The following is a 22,899-nucleotide window of genomic DNA, read 5'->3' on the forward strand; positions in this document are numbered from 1 at the left end:
ATCCCGGCCACGCCGGCCGCATTTCGATGGGGGCGAAACGCAAAAATGCCCGTGTACTTTTTTTTTTAATTATGGGGTTTTACGTGCCAAAACCACTTTCTGATTATGAGGCACGCCGTAGTGGAGGACTCCGGGAATTTTGACCACCTGGGGTTCTTTAACGTGTACCTAAATCTAAGCACACGGGTGTTTTCGCATTTCGCCCCCATCGAAATGCGGCCGTCGTGGCCGGGATTCGATCCCGCGACCTCGTGCTCAGCAGCCCAACACCATAGCCACTGAGCATCCACGGCAGGTTCCCGTGTACTTAGATTTAGGTACATGTTAAAGAACCCCAGGTGGTTCAAATTTCCGGACTCTTCCACTATGGCGTGCCTCATAATCAGAAAGTGGTTTTTTACACGTAAAACCCCATGCTTTTTTTTTCTCCTCGTGCTTGTCGTCGCGGGGCGTTTCCGTATGATATGATAGCGGAGCCGCCTTTTCTGCGCTTCTTTCCGTCCGGTGCGCTCGCTCGGTTTCGATCTATAGCCTAGATTTGCCACTGAAATTCCGCGATAGATGCATCGAACTAGGAGCGACTTTCAAGATTTACAGAAAATAGTAGGGTGCATTCAAACGTGACTGCCTTCAATTTCGATATTTAAACATCTGCCCCTAAGGCATTAATAAAATGCTAATTATTGTATGTTTCTATTAGTCTGGTGAAGCTCACGTTATTAGCGCCTACGTATGTCGCCTGAGAACTCCTCTGCAAAAACGTCACGTTCGCTTGCCTTATATATATATATATATATATATATATATATATATATATATATATATATATATATATATATATATATATATAACGCTTGCTTTTTCCTCATTTTTCCTGCTTTTTCAAGCGACACCAAGAATTCAGAAAAAAAGAAGGAGGAGAAACACTGCAAAGTGTGTGAATTTGTTCAGAGACGTCCACTGTAGTTATATGTTCATTATAGCTAGGGTACGTGCTGGGAGCCTTACCTTTGTTATCAGCTTTTATTAACTTTCTTTTCACAGCGCTAGTTGCTACGACATTATTATTTTTTCTTTTCTACCATATAACTGATATGGGCTCACTCCCCCGAGTCGTTTGGATGCCCGCTGCAATGCTTCGCGGTGTGTTTAAAGCCACGAAGGTGCAGTCATCCCGCAAGCGTTCCAACTCCGGAGCCACACATGGTCTGCCAAATATTTTACATTTCCCCAACTCTTCTTCTCCCTTTCTTTCGTGGTAGTTATGCTAAAGAGCAGATGACTTGTGCACTTGCATGACGACAAAAACACACACACACAGAGCTTCACAAACGTTACTCCACGTCCTTGAAACTGCTGCTCATGCAACAGTCCAACGGTTTCTCTTTGCCGGACGCACTAGACCACTCTCTTAGCCACTCTCAACCATTACGTGAAAGACGAACACCGCGCCTGGAGGGTGTTCTCACGCAAATAGCATCTGTGACCGAATGATTGAATGACGCGCTTTGATTGGCTGACGCCATAGCTTTGAAGTTTATCCACAATCACGCATAGAGGGGGAAATATTTTTAAGCGAGCCTACGGTAAGAATCGAAAGGGATAATAACAAAAAGAAAGAAGGCCAATGTTTCTCCTCTTCGACACCAGGAAGCTCCACCTAAACATATGAAGACATCTTGGACAAGGCTGGTCATTGAAAGTCTTCGTCAGGAAGGGATTTTCCGCGCGCATCCACAAATGTTTACTTTCTACCGACACGAGCGCAGAACCGTGCGAGGCTTACTGCGCATAATACTGCGCCGACTTTAGCCTCACTGCTTCCCATCCTGGCCGAAACAGTGCAACTTTATTCCTTACTTTTTTTTCTTTTTGATGTCTTTTTTGCTGTTGAGTAGAGAGAAATGTAATAGGCGAGACATTTTATTTTTAAGGCATGAAACGGTGATAATATTGTATTGCTAACGTCCGTTTACGAAAAAGAGGTGAAGTCGTAAAACAATGGCCAATAAATAATTTGCTGCATTCACAGCGGCGAATGAGAACGAGAGGTTCGTGTGCTTATGTACATTCAATATTTCAGTAAACTTCGAAACTTTCACACCTTATTTTCTTCTCACGACGCGTTCGACGGCCATGCTTTGATATTAAAGCGGAAGGTGTTGGAATCAATCTCACATGTTTTTTTTTCGAGTTTGGCAAATGTCGTCCTTGACTGTCTGACTCAAAACAAGGGGAAACAAGTAACTACAAAATCCTTAATAAAGGGAAAATGAGACATCCACCGAAACGTAGCTAAGTGCTACAAAGGAAACCCATACGAGCCCCCGAAAGAAAAGCTTCGCAGTTGAGGTAAAATCCGTCCTGGTCCCGGACCAGGACGAATTTTTCCTCAACTGCGAAGCTCTTTTTTTTTCGAGGGACCCGTATGGGTGCCCTTTGTAGTACTTAGCTACGTTTGGGTGGGTGTCTCATTTTCCCTTTATTATTGCTCCATACCACCTTGCGGGGTTTCCGCAGAACTATTACGTCATACAAAATCCTTGTTGAAGAATTAGTATTTTTTTAAAACCTCGCTGAGGGGAGGGTGAACCACAGTAAATAAAAGTGATGGCTTAAAATATAGAAATAAAGAAGGAGCAGCACAATGCATGTCAAAGTGCAGTATTTGCGATCTCCTTATACTATGCTAACCTGAGAGAGAGAGAGAGAGCGACGGTTTAGCACGCTACACCAAAATGGCGAATAATATTGTCATTTGCCATGCCTACAATCTGATTACACAAGGTGCGGTGACGACGGACAACGAATATAACGAGCGATAACATTCGAGAAGATTCGGATACAGAAAGGCACATCTTGCGCTGAGCAATAACGTCTTACGCTGAGCATATTTTCACGAACCAATCTGCTGCAATGTTATCGTTCAGCTCAAGAGCAGAACAGCTCAAGTTCAGCTCAAGAGCTTCGTCCGTTGGTTTATTTGGCGCCTTCGTTGTAATCATGCATAACCAACTCGCCCACCAGCATGGGCTCAAGAGCAGGACATACGACACTTTGCTCACACATAACACAACATACAATATTTAAGTACCTCGTTGAGACCACTCTTTATCACAAAGAATGAAAGCGCCTTCGTAACGCGGGAAACACAGGTGGCGCTACTGCACGGTCCAACTACATGTTGCACAAGGTGTGAACCCTGAGGCACATTTAGTACTTCTTTTTTGGAGGACTGACTTTTCGTTGTAGCGGTTTCAAAGGAAAGCAAACAATCAAAATTGTCCTAAATCCAAAACTGACGTTCTTATCGAGTAGATTAAAAACAAAGCGTATACAGATGGAGACCAAAGTACAGCGTTAATGACATTTCTAAAGCTTTGAACATCTATTTTCTGTTTCAACGAAAAAAGAAAACTAAACGCAGTCCAAAGTACAGTGCTCTCGGAATTCTCAAAAGCTACGGCATATCTTTTTACACTGCAGCTTAAATGAAAGACAATCAAGTGCATATCAAGGCCCAGAATGCTACATTCGTGCTACCACATTTTAACGTTCCAAGCAAACCACATGGTCTTTGAGTTACGGCGTAGTGAGGACCACCGGATTAATTTTTAATCAATCCCTGTTGTCTAACTGCAGCTGTGGCCGAGAACCGAAACCGTGACCTCGTGTTCAGCAGATGAAATCCGAGTTTTCGACATCCTTAAGGTTTACGACACATGTTTACGTTGCAGCACCAACTGTGTGCTCGACTGCAGTATATTCGAACTTATTAAATCGCAAAAGGGCTATTTCTTCGTAGAAGGTAAATAAAAGAATAAGAGAAAGGCAGAAAGACAGTCAAATTTTGTACTGTGATATAGTAATTTAGATCACCCTAAAATGTGCGAGCGACGTTTTTACGCTGCACTCTGAAAGAGAGACACGCCGGTCTCTCAAAAGCAAGTCTATGGCTAGTTTGGGGAAGACGCGATGAAAAACAATTTTTCACTGCCATCGATGATGCCGTTACAATAGGGGTACTTAGAAAGAGAGAAGGCGTTCCGGTATAGATCGACGTCTGGCGCTGGCTTAAGCACAAGAAACGAAAAACCAAGAACAAAACGAAACGAGAAGAAAACAGCTAAAATCACTAAAAGAAAAATGACGGACAACAGCTCTTTCACTTCATTTCAGCTTGTGGATAGGTAACCTGCGGTAATTTTGAAAGGAAGAGTCCCGTAAATTATCGGCACGGCGCAGATAGCTGAGTTCGTGTCAAAGCTAACAGACAGCTCGCTCGAAGGATCGCCGGTCTCGCAGGTCATAAAAATGGAGCCTGTCGCACCCCTGGCGGAGAGCTATCTAAAATAAATCTCTTGTCGCCGACAGCGCGCTTTCTCAACGACTTCAGCTTCAACTGTTCGTTCGCGTTAAATATTTTGTTCCTCTCTGCGCGTGTGATAGGCGGAATACAAGTCGTGCTACTCGAGGAAAAAATAAAGACATCAATTAATTCTCAACGATATAGATGCTAAAACCTCCCTACGCTTTCTTTTTTTTTCAGTATGACGTCGTTGATCTACCTGCCACGTCGGTCCTTGACTCAAACATCACACAAGCACCCCCCCCCTCCCCCCGTACATGTAGGATATCTGCGTTTATTACACCGAAGCTGCCGCTTCGAAAGCATTTCAGCCGTTCTCTAAAATTTTAACTAGTACTTCGCCTTGCTTTTATCTGTGCTTGCGGATGTTAGGATTTATTCGTCATATGTTCTTGCTTCCGTCCTTTTGCCTCGAAGCGTTCGCTTTGAAGGTTTTATTGCTCATCACGGGATCGTGCGAAAGAAGTTGATGCGAAAATTATGCCATCGTGAGCGTGCAGGAAGCATTCCAGAGCCTTTTTAGTTTAGTTTTCCAAGTGTCGTGCTATATTATCGGCTTGATATAGTATTCATGATCTCAACTTATTTTATTACTTACTGGATATCTTACCGCGAGCAGAGGCATCGCAAGTCTAGAGAAGAAGCAAAACAGAAAGGCAGGTGGCGACGCGATTTTGAAGCTCTCTCGCTTGCTACTTTTGACGTCAGAAATTTTTTAGCGTTCGTTCGGCCACAACGCGTTGATAAACTAGGATGTTTGCGAATAAGAATAAAGGACCAAGGTCTCGACCTAGCAAGCTTCGAGATCACTTACCTGTATGAAAACACGGTACCAAGCATGCGGAAATACTTCGAAATTTGGGACGTCACTCTGACGTCTTGTTATAAAGGGTACACATAAAGATTCGACCTGAGAGTGAACCTGCGAAAGCCACTAAATCAACGCAGGCATTAGACTTGTTGCGGTATTGTACGCATACAATGTTAGCAGCCCTGTATGTCACCTGTGTGGGGCGTTGGATGTCGTGCTCGAAAGTGTCCTGCATTTTTTAACCGCAGCTACCTTCCCTTATGTTTTACTTGGCTTCATTGTCTGTTGGATATATATGGTAACGATGAACAAAAATCGAGCCCCTTGGTTTCCGGTATTCTTTTGTTTACACACACACACACACACACACACACACACACACACACACACACACACACACACACACACACACACACACACACACACACACACACACACACACACGCACACACACACACACACACATATATATATATATATATATATATATATATATATATATATATATATATATATATATATATATATATATATATAAGCACGAGGTCGCGGCTTAGATGCTCGGCCGCGACGGCCGCATTTTGATCGTGGCGAAATGCGAAAACGCTCGTGCACCCTGCATTGAATGCAGCTTAACCAACCCCAGGTGGTGAAAATTAATCCGGCTTTCCCAGCTAGGGCGTGCCTGACCACCATATTGTGGTTTTGAACCGTAAAATCGCAGCCTTCGTTTTACATTTTCCTCTTGCAAATGAACGCTTTGAGACGCTCGGCTCGTAAAAGCGGGCGCGCGAATCTTCTAGCTGACGATGCAGAGCAAGTTAGCGGGTGCGTTCGTCGCTGGAATTTGCGGCGTGTGCACACGCACTCGTGTTTGAAGGCACGTTCGCTTCGGATTTGCGGGATTTCTATTTTTGGGGGGCAGCGTGGCACATGTTTCGCTCGAATCAAGAAGCGCGGATGTCAGCACTTTTCTCCTTGGCGCTGTTAATCAGCCTGGTTTAGTACTCTCATCTCTGAGGCCACTCCCACGGTGGCCCAGCGACTACGACGCTGCATGCGCGGTTTTATGTTTCGCTGGTGGGAGCGAGAGATTGTGCGCCCCGAAGGCGAGAGCGCCGCCCGAATTATTGCGATTTGTCTGCTAACATTTCATGTTATTCGACAACATGCACAGTACCCAAGCGAACCTGTTTTCAGTGAAAACTCTCTGATAACCTCGTGGGAGTGTCTGGCCATATCCACGTTAAGAAAAGAGAGAGAGAGAGAGAAAAAAAAAACATTTATTCGGACCATCGAGGTGGTTGCTCTTGAGGTCGAGTGGGTGGTGTCCTGATTCCAGGACTCCACTGGCCATGGCTGGACGAGAGCCTTGCTGGACGAGAGCTTCTTGTCCCGCCAGGGTATCGCCGGTCAGCTGTACCTCCCACCGCTCAAATGACGTGCTAGGAGTCTTTAAGTGTAGAGGTTCGCCCTCGCACCCCCACGAGATGTGAAAGAGTGTAGGGCGTGTGTCGCCGCACCAGGGGCAGATGCCGCGATATGTATGTGCGAACATTTTACTGTATCTGTGTAGGTTTGGAAATGTGTTGGTCTAAAGCATTGCCGTCGAAACTACCAACCAACCAGTCGGCTGGGAGCAGTGGATCACTCCCCAGCGAAAGTTTGAAAAAAAAGAAAAAAACTGTGGTGGCCCTTTCTGACGCATGACGTCCAGAATGTGCTGGGCCAGGAGGCATGTGCCTAGCAGGAGTTCCGGACTGAGACCTAGGTTACTTTGAGAGTAACGATATGATTTCTCTTTCTCTCTGCTTGATGACCGACTTTACTGAAAACTTTCGCGCTTTCTGATTTTTGTTAACTGAGAGTACCAATAATTCTTCGCCTTTTGTTTGTTTGCTTGTTTGTTCCGTTGTCTCTTGGGCACAAATTGTGTGTCACAGCGCTGTGATCGTGTCGGAATTCGTATTGTGAGCCGCAGTGCGGTGTCTCAACAGTTATGACGCTCGGCTGTTGTGCACGAGTTGGTGGGGCACGGCGGTGGCGGCTGAATTTCTATGGGCTTGGAAAGCAATAAAACGCTCTTGTGCCGTGCTTTCGGCGGCCGCTATAGAACCCCCAGGTTGCCGAAATTAATCCTGGTCCCCGTGCTCTGAACCCAATGGGCAGTTTAGGAATGTTGAACCGTATCACTTAATCATTTAGTTGATGTTGCCAAAATATATCAACTGACTAAACGAATTCTCCTGTCACTGTTTTCCGGCACTGTGACGTTAGTCTCCTAATCACTTTCTTTCACACGTCTCAGCATAAGGAAAGCCATTGCCTCCAAGGAGACCGAAAGTTTCCTCAATCGCTTGCCATAAAGAGAACAAGTGGGGATGGTAGATTGCCCATTAGCGCAAGACGGTTTGTTCGCGTGCAGGAGTTAGCCAATAACGCGTCTCATCTGTAGGATAAAAGAAAACAAACAAGTTAAAGGTAGCAAAAGTACCGAGATCAAATGAAGGAAATTCTGATGGAGTACTTGCCAAATCACGCGAGAAAAATTGTGTTAAGTGATAAGCGAATTTATGCGACTCTGACATTCTTACGAACCCTGCCCTGATCAAAGGAAAGTTATCGCTTTACGCTGGGCTCTTAGGAAAGAAAACAACCTTGTCACAAAAGCTGCCGCACGGCGCTCATGCCCCGTGACATGTAGTGAACAGACTATTATGTGAAAAGTGCGATGTTTTGTAATGGAAATCTGGGTTGCGGTGAATTTTGTGGACGCCTGAAGAATGTTAGTGCGCCGATTTACTACAGCGAAGCTGTTAAGGGCTACTTTCCCCGCTATCGTGTCTGCGTGTAGAAAAAAAAATCCCGAAGATAGTGCTACGCTGGGCAGACCGACGGCGGCGGTGACGCAGGCGTTAAGCACTCCCCATACGTGCGCCGATCACGAAGATGTGCAATGCCGTGCCGACCCGCGGCGGAGGTGCAGCTCGCCATTAAGGGTCCCATAGGCACAGCTTCGCTCGTGATCCTTCTTCTAAGAGTGGAAGGGCACTAAATTTTTTGCTTTCCTTTTCGTGGGCTACCAGCATAATTTTGTAGCTTTGTTGGCGCCTAAGGTATACAACTCGGTGCATGTCAAGAGACAAGAAAACAATATACTTCCACAAATCAAACGTACCTACAGCTCTTTAGACAACAACTAAAAGGATGGCGTAGCCTTTATGCGTGGCTTCAATATACATAGATGTTGAATCCGACCTCATGATTTAATAAATGTGCAGCAAACTTGCACTCACAAAAACAGTGTGTTGCTTTTTGTTTAGAAATCCAGCGCCGACTCAGAAAGGTTCACCTTTATTGTTTACGCGTAAGTCATCGTAAAAACGCTGCCGAGAGAACAGCACGGCGTTAGATCGCAATCGAATCGGGGCGCCAAGTGCAAAGAAAACTGTGTATTCCCCATGGAAAACGCTCGCCAAGTATTGCAATGCGCCTCCCACGCGGGAGGTACACAATCTCGGGAACCATTTCGTCGTGTCCATCCAGCAACTAATCAAACCAACTCTCTCACTCTTACTCCCCCCCTCCCTCCCCCCCTCACCTCCAGTATTCCTACCAACCGCCAGCAGTCTCGCAAGTACATTTTTCTCCACTGTTCGCGTACATCTCACCGGCACACAACGAAAGAAAGATGCAACTTCGAGAGAAAAAAAATAATAAACGCGAATTCAAAGTTGGAAGATGAAGAGACCCACGGTCAACACTGCCCGTTTGGGTATAGGCGCGCTATATAGTAATCGAATTCTTCTTTTCTTTTTCTTTCTTTCTCGTTGCTCAGCGACACGTCGACGGCCGAATTCGCCCAATACCCTGGTATCGCGACCGCGGTGTCGGCTACAGGCTACGAAGAAGAAAGAGATCAATTGGATCGCCCCTTCGTCGTCTCTGTCTCGTATAACTCTCGGCAGCGCGTATCGTCGTCCTCGCCGCCTACGACCGCGCTTGCCTCTTCCTCTCTGCACTGTTTTCCCTCGCGAACGTTGTAGCCCCGCCGTATACACAGTTCGCATTGCAGCGGGCCCCGTAGTCAAATATGCGACGGCGCGAAAATAACGCGACAGCTACGAAGGGCGCCGGAGGCTCGCATGCTCCGCATCGTGTTGGCTGCTCAAAGTCTACGCGTGCACGCCGGCGACTCCTCTCTTCCTGGCCTCGATTCCCGAAACGAACGAGGCGAAAGAGAATGGAAAGAGCTTCTCGATATTGAACATTTCGCCGGTTCTTTTCATTTTGTGATCGCTTTTACTTGTTGGTTCTTCCCTGCCCGTCGACGCTTAAGTTTGTTTCGTCGCATTTGCGGTGCTCCTGTTTTCTTATACGGAGAGTGCCTGGCACAAAATCTGTTTGCCGAGCGGCTCTCATTTGTTGCATCGGTGGCGGTGTTGGCAGCGTTTGCGCGCACTCTTCGAAAAACGGGCGCGTTCCCCTGTGTACCTCGGGAGCGCGTCTTTTATGGTTTTCTTTGTTTTTACTACAGAGACCTATCCTTTCTGCGGACGGTGCTGGTGTCGGCGGTAGTAGTCGGGAAATACAGCTTACTGGGGAAGACAGAAAGAACGGGAAAGTCGAAAGGAAAACACTGCATCGGCATTGTGGTATAATCGCATGGTCAAGAAAATAAAAGAAAAAGCTGAGAGAGATGCGAGAAGCTATTTGGCCGACGCTGACGAAGTGCGCGGCTTTGTGTGCCGACACCAACCAGGACTGCATCAAAAAAATGCTTACGTCCTTCACATACGAAAAAGAAAGAAAGTTCTCAGAGCTAGTCGGTCGAGCCATAACACCAGGCATCAACCAATCAACAAAGTAACCAATCTAGTCTGTGCATCTTTGCTGTCCTCATTGCTTAATTTAGAAGAGTTGCTGCAAAGTGTGATGAGCAAATAAAATGAAATAAAAGAAACGTATACCATGATAAAAAAAATACGAGGACACCAGAGCACTTCTGATGAGGTGCTAATGCGAAAGCATGCATTAACGTCCAATTGAACGCCGCTGAGCGGTTCTTCGAGTTCTCCGCTGCTATTAATGTACCACAGCGGTACGTTGTGCCCGAGCCAGCAAGCATAAGCACCCTGCGGTGCGAACGCCGCATGCCACCGACCTCCTTCGCGACGAGGGACCGGGGAGGCAGCAGCGGGGCCCCCTGGGGCAGCATGCGCGCAGCAGCTAAGCTCAGTGGGGATGAGAGAGAGAGAGAGAGAGAGAGACATAAACCGCGCGTCGTCTTCCGAGAGCGTAAGCGAGGGTGACGTGGCGTAGCGGCGATGCCCCCGCCCCCGACGGAACACCTGGCACGCTAACAGCCCAGTGGGTGGCCCTTTCGCCCGCTCTGCTCCGTGGAGGCGGGCTCGTGACGTGGCGTCGAAGCCAATGGGACTTTGTCATTTCACTGCAACAGACTACAGACGCCGGCCTTTTCGCTCATCGGGCCATTTGACGCTTTCGCATCAAAAATGCGAATAGGGAGAAAGTGCAAATTGGAGCTCGAGCATGATGTCAGGAAGATTAAGTAGGCTGTAAGCAGAAGTCCAAATCGAAAGGCAGCATTTTACACGCTACTTCCTTTTACTGAGAGAGATCATGAAGGTATTTGTTCAAGATTACTTTTAATGAAGAGAGCACATAGAACACTATAGCACGCGCAAGAACTTACACATACGTCTTAGTGATATAAGCGAAAGGAATCGACAGTTAGCCTTTAAGAGAAAATAGCTGTTGCTTTCTGCCCCATTTATGGAACCTTTGGCGCGCTGAACCACTCGAGGGGCATGGGAAACAGACGGGACCAGCGCGCGCGGTTTCGAGGCATTTATATGCGCTGTTCGAATCACAAGAAATTTTAGGGTAGAGCCGGCCATGAAATTTTATAATGGCGCTCCAGACGATACCAAGTAGCCCTCCCGCGCAGCCTACGCCAATCAACTCCCCACGCTTCTTCATCACCCTAACCAAGCGCTATGCGTGCACGCAGCACGCCCTTTCCTAACCCCGCTGTACGAGAGGCCTATACGGGCACAACCGCACGTGATACTTAACGCAAGCCGCGATTACTCACGCATGGGGCACTTCCGATAAACCATTGCGCTCGATATGACGATCCTTCCATTATCTTTTATGCAATTAGTGCTATCACAAGCGGAGAGAGAGAGAGAGGGTGATACGAAAGCAAGGATCGAAAGACGGAAAATTTGTCTAGAACAGAAAAAATGGTTTGCTACCATTGCACTGCGGAACAGGGTAGGGGGAGGTAGAAAAACAAGGAAATGTAGCGAGAGATAGAGCGTGCACATAGACCAACGCAGCCGCTCCCGATCCATCTCACACAAACACAGAAAAGAATCACGTACAGCACCGAATATATCCATCAGTTAGGGATGCGTTAGTGGATATCACAAACGGAATGTATTGGAGAACAATTGTGAGGTGGCCTGAGACCTGTGTATATATATATATATATATATATATAATTAAATGTTGCTGAAGAACCACTACCTCGCCATGTAAATAGTAACAAAAAGTAATTTTGACTCAGTTTTCGACTAATCGAACTCATTAGCTATGAACAACCCTTGCTCTAATGCTGGAACATTTTGCGTTGAGGGTAACAAAACTGTCTCCATCGTCGCCACGAGGTTGTCCGGAATAATAGTGAAGTTAATTGATTGAGTCGTTAGGTTTACCGTTACAAAGCAGCACTTGGCCTTTTGCGCATGCCGCTTTATAGCGGTGGACTCTACCGCTTATTCAGCAGAGAACATGCATGCTCGTTATTTGTGCTGTTAAAAATTTACATGCTGAATCCACATCAGGCGACGAGGTAATCTGCAGTGGAAGGCACCGGATAAATAACGACCACCTGGGTTTCTGCGATTCGAAGGTCATTCTCCAGTATTTAGGGCCAGCCTTGGGGCGCACTTCGCATGAACAATTGGAGTTGAACATAGTGAGCACGCACTATTTGGCTATATCAGGGACGCCGTGGTGAACGGCACCAGAATAATTTGGCGGCGTGGGATTCTCTAACTTGCACATTAATCTCAGCACATGAGCGTTTTCCACAGTTAGAAAAAGGCGAAATGGCACCTTATTTATTCATTGACATTCATATTATTCATATTATTATTGTTCGCACGAGGATAACGCAGCCCACAAAGGCCATGATCACGTAAAATTTATAAATGTGTTTTTCACTAAAAGTGAGGCCTCAGCTTTGGCGAAGCGCTATGTACTCGCAGAAAGCGATAGAAGATGGTCTTAGGCTTTAGGCAATCGCATATTTTTTTTAGTATCGACCCAGAACTCCAATCAGGTCTAGCACAATGTGTTGTTAGGAACGGCCGGCTGAGGTGCAAGTTTTGCCAGCAAGGTGCGAGAGCGGCGTCGACTTTTCCTGGAAAGCCACCGTCACCCTCTAGCCAAACGGCGTCACTTAGTCTACTGTGCGCGCCGAACAATGTGCCGCGTCCGCCACTCTGCGTCGCGGGATTGCCGAGATTAGTTGGACGAACCAGGCTTTGTGACTCAACACGCCACCGCCGATCTGGTCTGCCGCGAGCGGGCGAGTTCGCGAGGGAACGTATTTGGCGGCAACGTCCCACGCGCCTTCAAGACGCAAGATAATGGAGAACCGGCGACCACGCTGCGGGGGTCAGCTCGGGGAATAAGATGCGCCTTTCCTGACGTAAGCCCCGAGTTCTGCGAAGACCGTCTGACCTCGGTGGGGACCGTAAACCTGTGCGGAAGCGTGTGTGTGTAAGCCCTCCCGCAGAGATGCGGCTCGTCTACGATGCTTGGTCGAACGTTTTCCTCACCTAGGGATGGAGGGAGGACTCAGTGTTGTTGCGTTTCGCCTGCGACACGTGGTTTTGCCGGCGCGACTGCGGCGGGGCGGCAGACATTTTGGCCCGATCGTCGTCGCCGCAACGCTCATCGCCAGGTGTTTCCAGGCGCGACTGCGGCGATGCGACCGCGAAGGATCACCCTCTCCTTCCAGTCATTGTGCCTGAACCAGGCGATGCGACAGCAGGGGCACCCTCTCCTTCCAGTCATTGTGCCCGAACCAGGCGATGCGAAAGCAGGGATCATCCTCTCATTACAGTCATTGTGCCCTACGGCAGCGCTACGACAGTGTGCGTCACCATTAGCCCATTGTACATTCACGTGCTCGTCTTTTGAGGGGTTCCTTCTTGCCCTCAACTGCGAGAGTATAAAAACAGCTGCCCCCGGACGCCAAAAGGAGGGCTCCGATTTCTTCTGTTGAGTAAAGTGCTCTCCCGTCTCTCTACTTCGGTCAACCTGACCGCCAACTCTTTGCGATGTTAAAATAAACAAGTTGTTTTGTTGTTACCAGTCGACTCATGCTTTGCCGGGACCTTCGGATGCTTCCAGTTGTACCCCAGGCCGCCAGGCCAACGCTACCCTTGGGGCTTGCGACCCAGGTACAACCACGGGCGTCAGCGCCGAGTTCCCAACAGATCGTACCAGCGGTGCGATCCAAACATCTGGTTGGCAGCGGTGGGATCGCCTCCGACTCCAAACAACTGTCTGCCAGCGGTGAGATCGCGACAACGGAGGCCAGCAGCGAAGAGATGCAGTTGACTGTATGCTGAGCAGCTCATCGACGATCCGGGAGCAGTGCAACGAGCCCTGTGTGATGACTGGTTGCCTGCAGCGGAACGACTGCGCGGAACTCTTGGCTGCGAGGTTTGGTGAGTGCGGGACTTTCTTCTTCTGAGCTTTGCCAGGCTTTTGTTAGTGTCAGAAACAGAGCTGGTAATTGTGGTTGTCGTTGCTGCCGGGTTAGTTTGCGGCAAGACAATAGTAAGCAGTAGAGAAAGCAGCATTCAGAGCAGCCATGGATTTGAAGTCGTTGCGCAAACCGAAATTGTTGGAGCTTGCAAGAGAGTTGGGTCTGGATGTCTCAGACAAACTAAGAAAACCTGAACTGCTAAAGGCTATTCTTGAGTTAGAGGCTGAGGATGACGAGCTGTCGGAATGCCTTGAGACTATTGAGGAGAGGTCAAAAAGACAGGAGCGCGAACTTAAAGAGCAAAAAGAGAAACAGGAGCGCGAACTTAAAGAGCAAAAAGAGAGACAGGAGCGCGAACTTAAAGAACAGAAAGAAAAAGAAGAGCGTGAACGTAAAGAACAGAAAGAGCGAGAGCAACAAGAGAAAAAAGAAGAGCGCGAACACGCTTTGCAAATGAAGCGTCTCGAGGTAGAGATGGAACGCGCTCGTAATGGAAGTCAGGCACACGGTGCAGGAGAACGAGTATTGTTCAAAATGACTGACCTGATGCGGCCGTTTAAGCTTGGAGAGGACATTGGTTTGTTCCTGGTTAACTTTGAGCGAACGTGCGAGAAGCAGGGGTTCTCTCGGGAAACGTGGCCACAGCGCTTGCTCACTTTGTTACCCGGCGAGGCGGCCGACGTAGTCGCTCGCTTGGATAGAGAGGAGGCAGAGGATTTCGACAAAGTAAAATCGAGTCTGCTAAAAAAGTACCGGCTGTCTGCGGAGGCGTTCCGTCGGAAGTTTCGGGAAAATGAGAAAGGCAGAAGTGAGTCATATACAGAGTTTGCGTATAGGCTTATGTCGAACATGCAGGAGTGGCTCAAAGAAGAGCAAGCGTTTGGTGACCACGATAAAGTTCTGCAGTGTTTCGGGCTAGAACAGTTTTATAGTCGGTTACCGGAGAACGTGCGATACTGGGTCTTGGATAGGCCAGACGTTTGTACGGTGGCTAAAGCCGCTGAGCTAGCCGAGGAGTTTGTGACGCGTCGGGCTCGCGGAGCTAAGGACGGTCAAAAGGGTGAATTTGGCTCGAAGTTTGAGAGGCCGAAGTTCACACCCATGAGAGCAAAGGGGAACACGCGTAGTGCGGATGCGAGTGGAAGCAGTGCGACCGAACCTAAGGAGACGGCAGCAGCCGAAGCCGAACGCAGAAAGCGGTTCGAGATGAGGCAAGCGCGCGTTTGTTATACGTGCCAGAAGCCGGGTCACTTTTCGGGGCAGTGTCCGGAAACAACACCAAAAGTTGTGTTTTTTTCAATAGGCAGCACTGACGAGAACATGAAGCTTCTCGAGCCTTACATGCGAGACCTCCTCGTGAACGGGAAAGAGTGCCGAGTGCTTCGCGATTCCGCAGCTACGATGGATGTAGTTCACCCGTCTTACGTAGAACCCCATATGTTCACGGGCGAGTGCGCATGGATCAAGCAAGCCGTGGAAGCTCATAGCGTGTGTCTGCCGGTAGCAAAAGTGCTTATTGAAGGACCTTTCGGAGCGCTTGAGACGGAGGCGGCAGTGTCATCTATGCTGCCCCCCCAGTACCCGTACCTATTTTCAAACAGGTCCGATCACCTCCTGCGCGAGAAGGGGCTTTTGTTTGGTGAAGCTAGTGTTCAGGCCTTAACCAGATCGAAGGTTCGGGAGCTCGCTGCAAAGGCGGTAGTTGCGGGGCCGACGTTATCAAACAATGAAAAAGGGTCAGAGGTGCAGCAAGCTGACGAACTGAATAAACTTGAGTCTGTAACGTTAAAGGCGCCAGATACTGGAGAGGAAACGCCCGACGCGGGAAAGTTAGAAGAGCTATCTACTGATTTGCTCATCGCGCCTACGTCAGACGGACTTGATAGGTTGCTAAAAGTCAGCCGGACGGCTTTGATAGCCGAGCAAAAAAAGGATGGCAGCCTGGAAAACGTGCGCTGCAATGTCAAAGAAGGTATCGCCAGGAAAACTGCGCGTTTTGTGGAAAGAGGTGGAGTCCTGTACCGGAAGTATCTAGACCGAAGAGGAGTGGAGTTCGATCAGCTGATCGTTCCTCAATGCTATCGTCAGGATCTGTTGCGCTTGTCACACGGGGGTTCGTGGTCCGGACACCTAGGAGTTAAGAAAACTAAGGACCGTCTCTTGCAAGAGTACTATTGGCCAGGGTGTTTTCGGGACGCAGACCATTTCGTGAGGACATGTGACACTTGTCAGCGGGTGGGCAAACCAGGGGACAAATCAAGGGCGCCGTTGAAATTGGTACCTATCATTACGGAGCCTTTTAGACGGCTCGTTATTGATACAGTGGGACCTCTGCCGGTAACAGCCACGGGGTACAGACACATTTTGACTGTGATCTGCCCAGCGACAAAGTTCCCTGAAGCAGTGCCGCTTAAAGAACTCAGCTCAGTTGAGATAGTTAATGCACTACTGTCCATATTTGCGCGAGTTGGTTTTCCTGCGGAAATCCAATCAGATCAGGGCACAGTGTTTACTAGCGCTTTGACGACAACTTTTCTCGAAAGGTGTGGGGTAAAGCTGTTACACAGCTCAGTGTACCACCCACAGTCGAATTCCGTTGAGAAGCTCCACTCCGTCATGAAGCGCGTGTTGAGAGCATTGTGTTTTGAACATCGAACTGACTGGGAGCTGTGTCTGCCTGGGGTGATGTTTGCTTTAAGGACCGCGCCGCATGCAGCTACGGGGTTTTCGCCAGCTGAACTGGTGTACGGTCGCTCGCTTCGATCTCCGCTTCGCATGCTTCGAGAATCGTGGGAAGGTAGGGGCGACGACCCAGTCGTGGTGGAGTACGTGCTTAAGCTCCTCGAACGCTTAAGAAGGGCACAGGAGTTGTCAGGTGAAGCAATGGCAAAGGCCCAGCAGAGGGCCAAGGTTTATTATGATCGGACAGCCAGGGCCCGTCGTTTTGAGGTTGGCGATGAGGTCATGATATTGCGCACATCGCTAAACAACAAACTAGACGTGCAGTGGGAGGGCCCAGCACGAATTGTTCAGAAACTGTCGGACGTTAACTACGTGGTAAGTCTGCCAGGAAAGCGGAAAGCACAGCAAGTTTACCACTGTAATCTGCTCAAACCTTATAGACAAAGGGAAGCAGTGGTGTGCATGATGGTAAACGTTCCTGAAGAGCTTCCGGTCGAGCTTCCGGGACTAGGCTCAGTGACGAACAGGGAAGACACCGGTCAAGTCATTAGTGACCTTATCAGTAAAGCACCGCTGTCGCCCGAGCAGAAAACCGAACTACACCAGCTATTACAAGAGTTTCAAGGTCTGTTCTCTGAGAGGCCTGGTAGGACTTCTGTACTTACTCATGATATAGAACTTACCTCCCCAGAGCCAGTACGATCCAAGGCGTATCGGGTGTCACCCCGCCAGAGCGATATTATGGAGGCTGAGGTAAAGAAAATGCTACAGCTCGGTGTTATTGAGGCAGGTGAGAGTGATTATACCTCCCCTTTGATTTTAGTTGAGGTACCGGGCAAGGAACCTCGTCCTTGCGTCGACTACCGCAGGCTTAATTCCATCACTAAGGATCAAATTTATCCGATCCCTAACATCGAGGAGCGCCTTGAGAAAGTTAGTAGCGCTCAGTTTATTTCCACCCTAGATCTTGTCAGGGGTTATTGGCAGGTTCCACTTACAAAAGAGGCTAGTAGGTATGCGGCGTTCATTTCACCAATGGGAACATTCCGTCCTAAAGTGTTGAGTTTTGGTTTGAAGAACGCGCCATACTGTTTTTCAAGCCTCATGGATAAAGTGTTGCGGGGACAGCAAGAATTCGCTTTACCGTATCTAGACGACGTAGCGATATTCTCCGCATCCTGGTCTGAGCATATGACACACTTGCGGGCAGTGCTAACCCGCCTGCGCGAAGCGGGCTTGACAGTCAAGGCTCCTAAGTGCCAGTTAGCACAGGCCGAGGTTGTCTACCTCGGTCACGTGATTGGTCAGGGTCGTCGCCGCCCCTCTGAAATAAAAGTGGCCGCTGTGCGAGACTTTCCGCAACCGCGCACCAAGACCGATATTCGGTCGTTCTTGGGTGTCGCCGGCTACTATCAGAGGTACATCCCTAGGTACTCTGATATCGCGGCTCCCCTGACGGATGCTCTAAGAAAAACAGAGCCTCAAACAGTCGTCTGGGACGAGACAAAGGAAAGAGCTTTTAGCGCCCTAAAGAGTGCCCTAACAAACCAGCCTGTGCTACGATCGCCAGACTATACAAAAGGGTTCGTTGTTCAGTGCGATGCTAGTGAGCGAGGCATGGGCGTTGTACTGTGCCAACGGGAAAATGGAGAAGTAGAACACCCCGTCCTGTATGCTAGTCGTAAGCTGTCCAGTCGTGAGCAGGCGTATAGCGCCACCGAGAAAGAGTGTGCGTGTCTCGTGTGGGCCGTTCAGAAATTGTCATGCTATCTAGCCGGCTCGAGGTTTATCATTGAGACGGATCACTGCCCTCTCCAATGGCTGCAGACCATCTCTCCCAAAAATGGCCGCCTCCTGCGCTGGAGCCTCGCTTTACAACAATATTCCTTTGAGGTGCGTTACAAAAAGGGGAGTCTCAACGGTAACGCCGATGGCTTAAGTCGAAGCCCCTAACGTAGGAATCAGCCTCAAAATTGTTTGTTACTGATGTTTTTCTTCCTGAGGCAGGATTTTTTTTAACATATTGCTTTTGTTTAGTGTTTCAAAGTGATGATATGCTTTCTAGTGCAATTTTTCAATTTGTGGACGCGTTCTGAGTGATGCTAGACTACTGTAAGGAACTAGGCAGTGGTATAAAAAGGGGAAAGAGCCTGGCAGGGCTTAGTGAGGGTTGTGCCGTGCTTGCTGACTGAGCGGTTGAGTTTCAGCGTAGTTCTAACGCTTGCCGGGAACGAGAACAAAAATGTGAACTCTCCCGAAGTCACTTTGCAGTGTCCCGTGCGAACCTGAACGAGAGAACGAGGCCTTCTCTGTGCGCTGCGCTCAAGAAACGTCGAGGGACGCCCGACTTCGGTTATGAGCATCATCGAGCGACATCCCTCCGGACAGCGGATGCAGTCCCCTGTCCATCGGGATCTCCTTCCCCCGGCGGGGCGGTCTGTTGCGTTTCGCCTGCGACACGTGGTTTTGCCGGCGCGACTGCGGCGGGGCGGCAGACATTTTGGCCCGATCGTCGTCGCCGCAACGCTCATCGCCAGGTGTTTCCAGGCGCGACTGCGGCGATGCGACCGCGAAGGATCACCCTCTCCTTCCAGTCATTGTGCCTGAACCAGGCGATGCGACAGCAGGGGCACCCTCTCCTTCCAGTCATTGTGCCCGAACCAGGCGATGCGAAAGCAGGGATCATCCTCTCATTACAGTCATTGTGCCCTACGGCAGCGCTACGACAGTGTGCGTCACCATTAGCCCATTGTACATTCACGTGCTCGTCTTTTGAGGGGTTCCTTCTTGCCCTCAACTGCGAGAGTATAAAAACAGCTGCCCCCGGACGCCAAAAGGAGGGCTCCGATTTCTTCTGTTGAGTAAAGTGCTCTCCCGTCTCTCTACTTCGGTCAACCTGACCGCCAACTCTTTGCGATGTTAAAATAAACAAGTTGTTTTGTTGTTACCAGTCGACTCATGCTTTGCCGGGACCTTCGGATGCTTCCAGTTGTACCCCAGGCCGCCAGGCCAACGCTACCCTTGGGGCTTGCGACCCAGGTACAACCACGGGCGTCAGCGCCGAGTTCCCAACAGATCGTACCAGCGGTCCCTTATGAAAATGGATTTAGAGTTCCTTTAGAACTCCTAATGAGTTCCTATGGAGTCAAAAGGGACTCTATAGGAACTCGCGATCTATAGAGTCGTCTGCATAGAATCTCTATAAGAAGTCTATAGAAACCTTTCTATAGAAACAAGTCATTTCACACACAATAGATGTGCAATAGAGGGTGTATTGACGTCCTATGTACTGAATTCTATAAAGTAATTTTTATAGAATGTCTTTAAAACTTCTAACGCGACCTGTCTATAGAATGGCTCTCCATTCGTTCTCTATAAATGTTCTATAGAGAGTGTATTGATATCATATGTACTAAATTCTATAAAATAATGTCTATAGAAAGTTTTTTACACTTCTAATGCGGCTTTTCTATAGACTGACTCTCCATTCACGCTCTATAAGCAGTCTATAGAGGGTTTATTGTCATCATATGTACAATATTCTATAAAATAATGTCTATAGAAAGTTTTTAACACTTCTAATGCGGCTTGTCTATAGACCGACTCTCCATTCACCCTCCATAAATGTTCTATAGAGGTCGTATTGACATTTTATGTACCAAATTCTATAGAAAAATTTTTATAGAACGTTTTCAGAAACGTTCTATACAGGTCGTATTAACATCTTATGTGCCAAATTCTACAGAAAAAATGTTTATAGAACCTTTTCAGAACTTCTAATGCGGCCTGTCTATAGAATGGCTCTACATCCACCATAATAATTCTATAGAGGTCGTGTTGACATCTTATGCACCAAATTCTATAGAAAAATTTATAGAACGTTTTCGGAACTTCTAATGCGGCCTGTCTCTAGACTGGCTCTCCATTCCTGCTCTAAAAATGTGCCATCCTATGGCATATGTACTGAGTTCTATAAAGGAACGTTTATAGGACATTAAAGAAGCTAAAGTGCGGCCTGTCTAAGAACGGCTCTATATTTTCACTCTATAAACAGTACCCAGTATCCAGTGCATCGCCGGATTATGGGTCCAGTGCCGCGCGCTGGATGCATGGGGCGCTGGGCAAGCGCGGCGTACTGGGAGGCGCTGGTTACTGGTGCGAAAAACAGCTCTAGCGCGTTAAATACGCGGTGCCTAGACACCGTATGTATTTTTTGAATAGAGAAAGCAACAGAGAGCGTTTTAGTGCAATGAAAAACGAAAAAAAGAACATGTAAAAACTGAAGTGCTCTGACCAGGATTCGATCGTCGCACCTGCAGATCCCCAGCCCGGATCACTACCGCTTCGCCACGCCAGCATACGAACATAGGCGGATAATTTAGCATACCAAAATCGAGAAGCACTTTTAGTTTCACAGAGAGAAGTCTTGCACAGACGTGGTAGATGCGTTATCGCCCAGCAACTAAAACTCACGCCTGTACCACAAAGAAAATTTTGCTTTCCGTATTCAATAGTGTGCTCGGAAGTGCCATAACATCGACTTTCACTTGCGATTGGTATTTTAACTTCGAAAAAAGTCCTAAATGAACCACCGACCCGGGACGCTGCATGAATGGGCTGTTACTGCCGATTTCGATAGCCGTTTCTTGTTCTTCACGCGAGGGGTATGCTATGTTTTCTTAGTTCAGTGATGTCTTTCAGTCTACACGTCTGTCTAGTCATATATATTCGTCAGAGAAGCGCAGGCTAGTGCTGGGAGCCTTCGGCGACAGCACATATACCTGCGTTTATGACGCGTCACATCGGCGCTCCTCACTTCTTGTGCTGGCACTGTAGACATGAAAAAATTGTTTATTTAAAAGCACCGATGCGAAATCTGAAATATAAAGTAATTTATCCTTATTAGACTCCTTGATTCTTGAGGTTAGACGCGCCGATAGCGTGCAGACGGACTCGGCGGATACGCTATGCCTAAGCTTCGGTGGGGACTGATCTCGGCGCGGGTAGCTGGCGAAAGCTAAAATGTGTTTATTTGAGCCTCAGAACTCTTTTTAGTACAATAGGGAAAGTGGAAGCGCACGAATCGCCTCAGCCTTGTTATCGGTGCGATAATATCAAGCAGCGGTAGGCTTCGAACTCGGGGTCTGTTCGAGCGCGTCTGAACGACTTCTGGATTTCATGTCCACTCCACAACACTGCGACAATGGCGATAACTCCCAATCATATGTTACGTGCGAACTACTAAAAAAGCGGCGTCCTCTGCGTTTGCATGGTTTCGTTCAAGAATTTAGCTATCCGCCTTGTCAAAAGGCAAAATGCAAAAAACGAAAGTGATTTTCATTGTCACATGTGCAGGAATAAACAAGGCAGCTCACGCACCTTTATTCCATGCTGCGACACGAAATAGTTCTATGACCCTAAGATATAGCGTTATTTAGGACAAGAGACTAGTATGAAGTGATGAAATTGTATAAAGCATTTAATATTCAGCAGCGCTCGTCCTTGCGTACTGGAGCCAGCGCGGCACAAACACAACCAGCGCAGTTTCCAATGCGACCGTCTCTTCCAGTGTGACCCAGCATTGCCCAGCTCTTATCCAGCGTTCTCACTGGTCTCGAGTGAGTCCCAGCGAGCGCCAGCGTACCCAGTGCGATCCAGTGCTTAAAAAAAAAAAAAACAGTAACAACGCGCTGATTTCACACTGGAAGGCACTGGAAGACGCTGGTTCTTGCAATCGGCATTTCCGAGGTTTTTTACTATGAAGTAAGAGCATCGTTAAAAAGACACTCATTGACGAAGGCAAACATCACACTAATCGAAATTAGGAAAACCAAAGAAATATAACGGAAGCGCGCATTGTGGTTTATATCGCATATGCAGGTAAATCACAAAGATGTATACCAAGAAACACTAAGCAAAACTGCGCCTTAGCAATCGCGTCATATCTATTTGCTGGCATGCAGTGACTGCAGCACTTGGGGCGGAAACACATCGAACGCCGCCGCACATTTCTGGCACACACCACTCAAATGCGACAAATGCACGCTGCAGAAACGATTTTTTTTTTTAAGGAATCTTGAAAAGTCACGGACCACATGAGCGCGATCCGCGCATGATAAGCACATCGCCACGAAAGCAAGATAGGGAACACATAAGCGTAACCTGTGCCTCACGGGTAAAATTAAAAATCATCGTATATAAATTATGTTGCTGTGCGACGGACAC

The 22,899-nt window shown here is 48.1% G+C and overlaps 1 protein-coding gene across 1 annotated transcript in view; it reads left to right on the forward strand.

Moving 5' to 3' along the window:
- The window catches only part of LOC142572017 (cyclic nucleotide-gated channel alpha-3), a 373,120-nt gene that overhangs the window by 124,772 nt on the left and 225,449 nt on the right, over positions 1 to 22,899 (forward strand). The gene's annotated exons all lie outside the window — the stretch shown is intronic.

The sequence above is a fragment of the Dermacentor variabilis genome, chromosome 2, assembly GCF_050947875.1.
Source record: "Dermacentor variabilis isolate Ectoservices chromosome 2, ASM5094787v1, whole genome shotgun sequence".
Lineage (NCBI taxonomy): Eukaryota > Metazoa > Arthropoda > Arachnida > Ixodida > Ixodidae > Dermacentor > Dermacentor variabilis.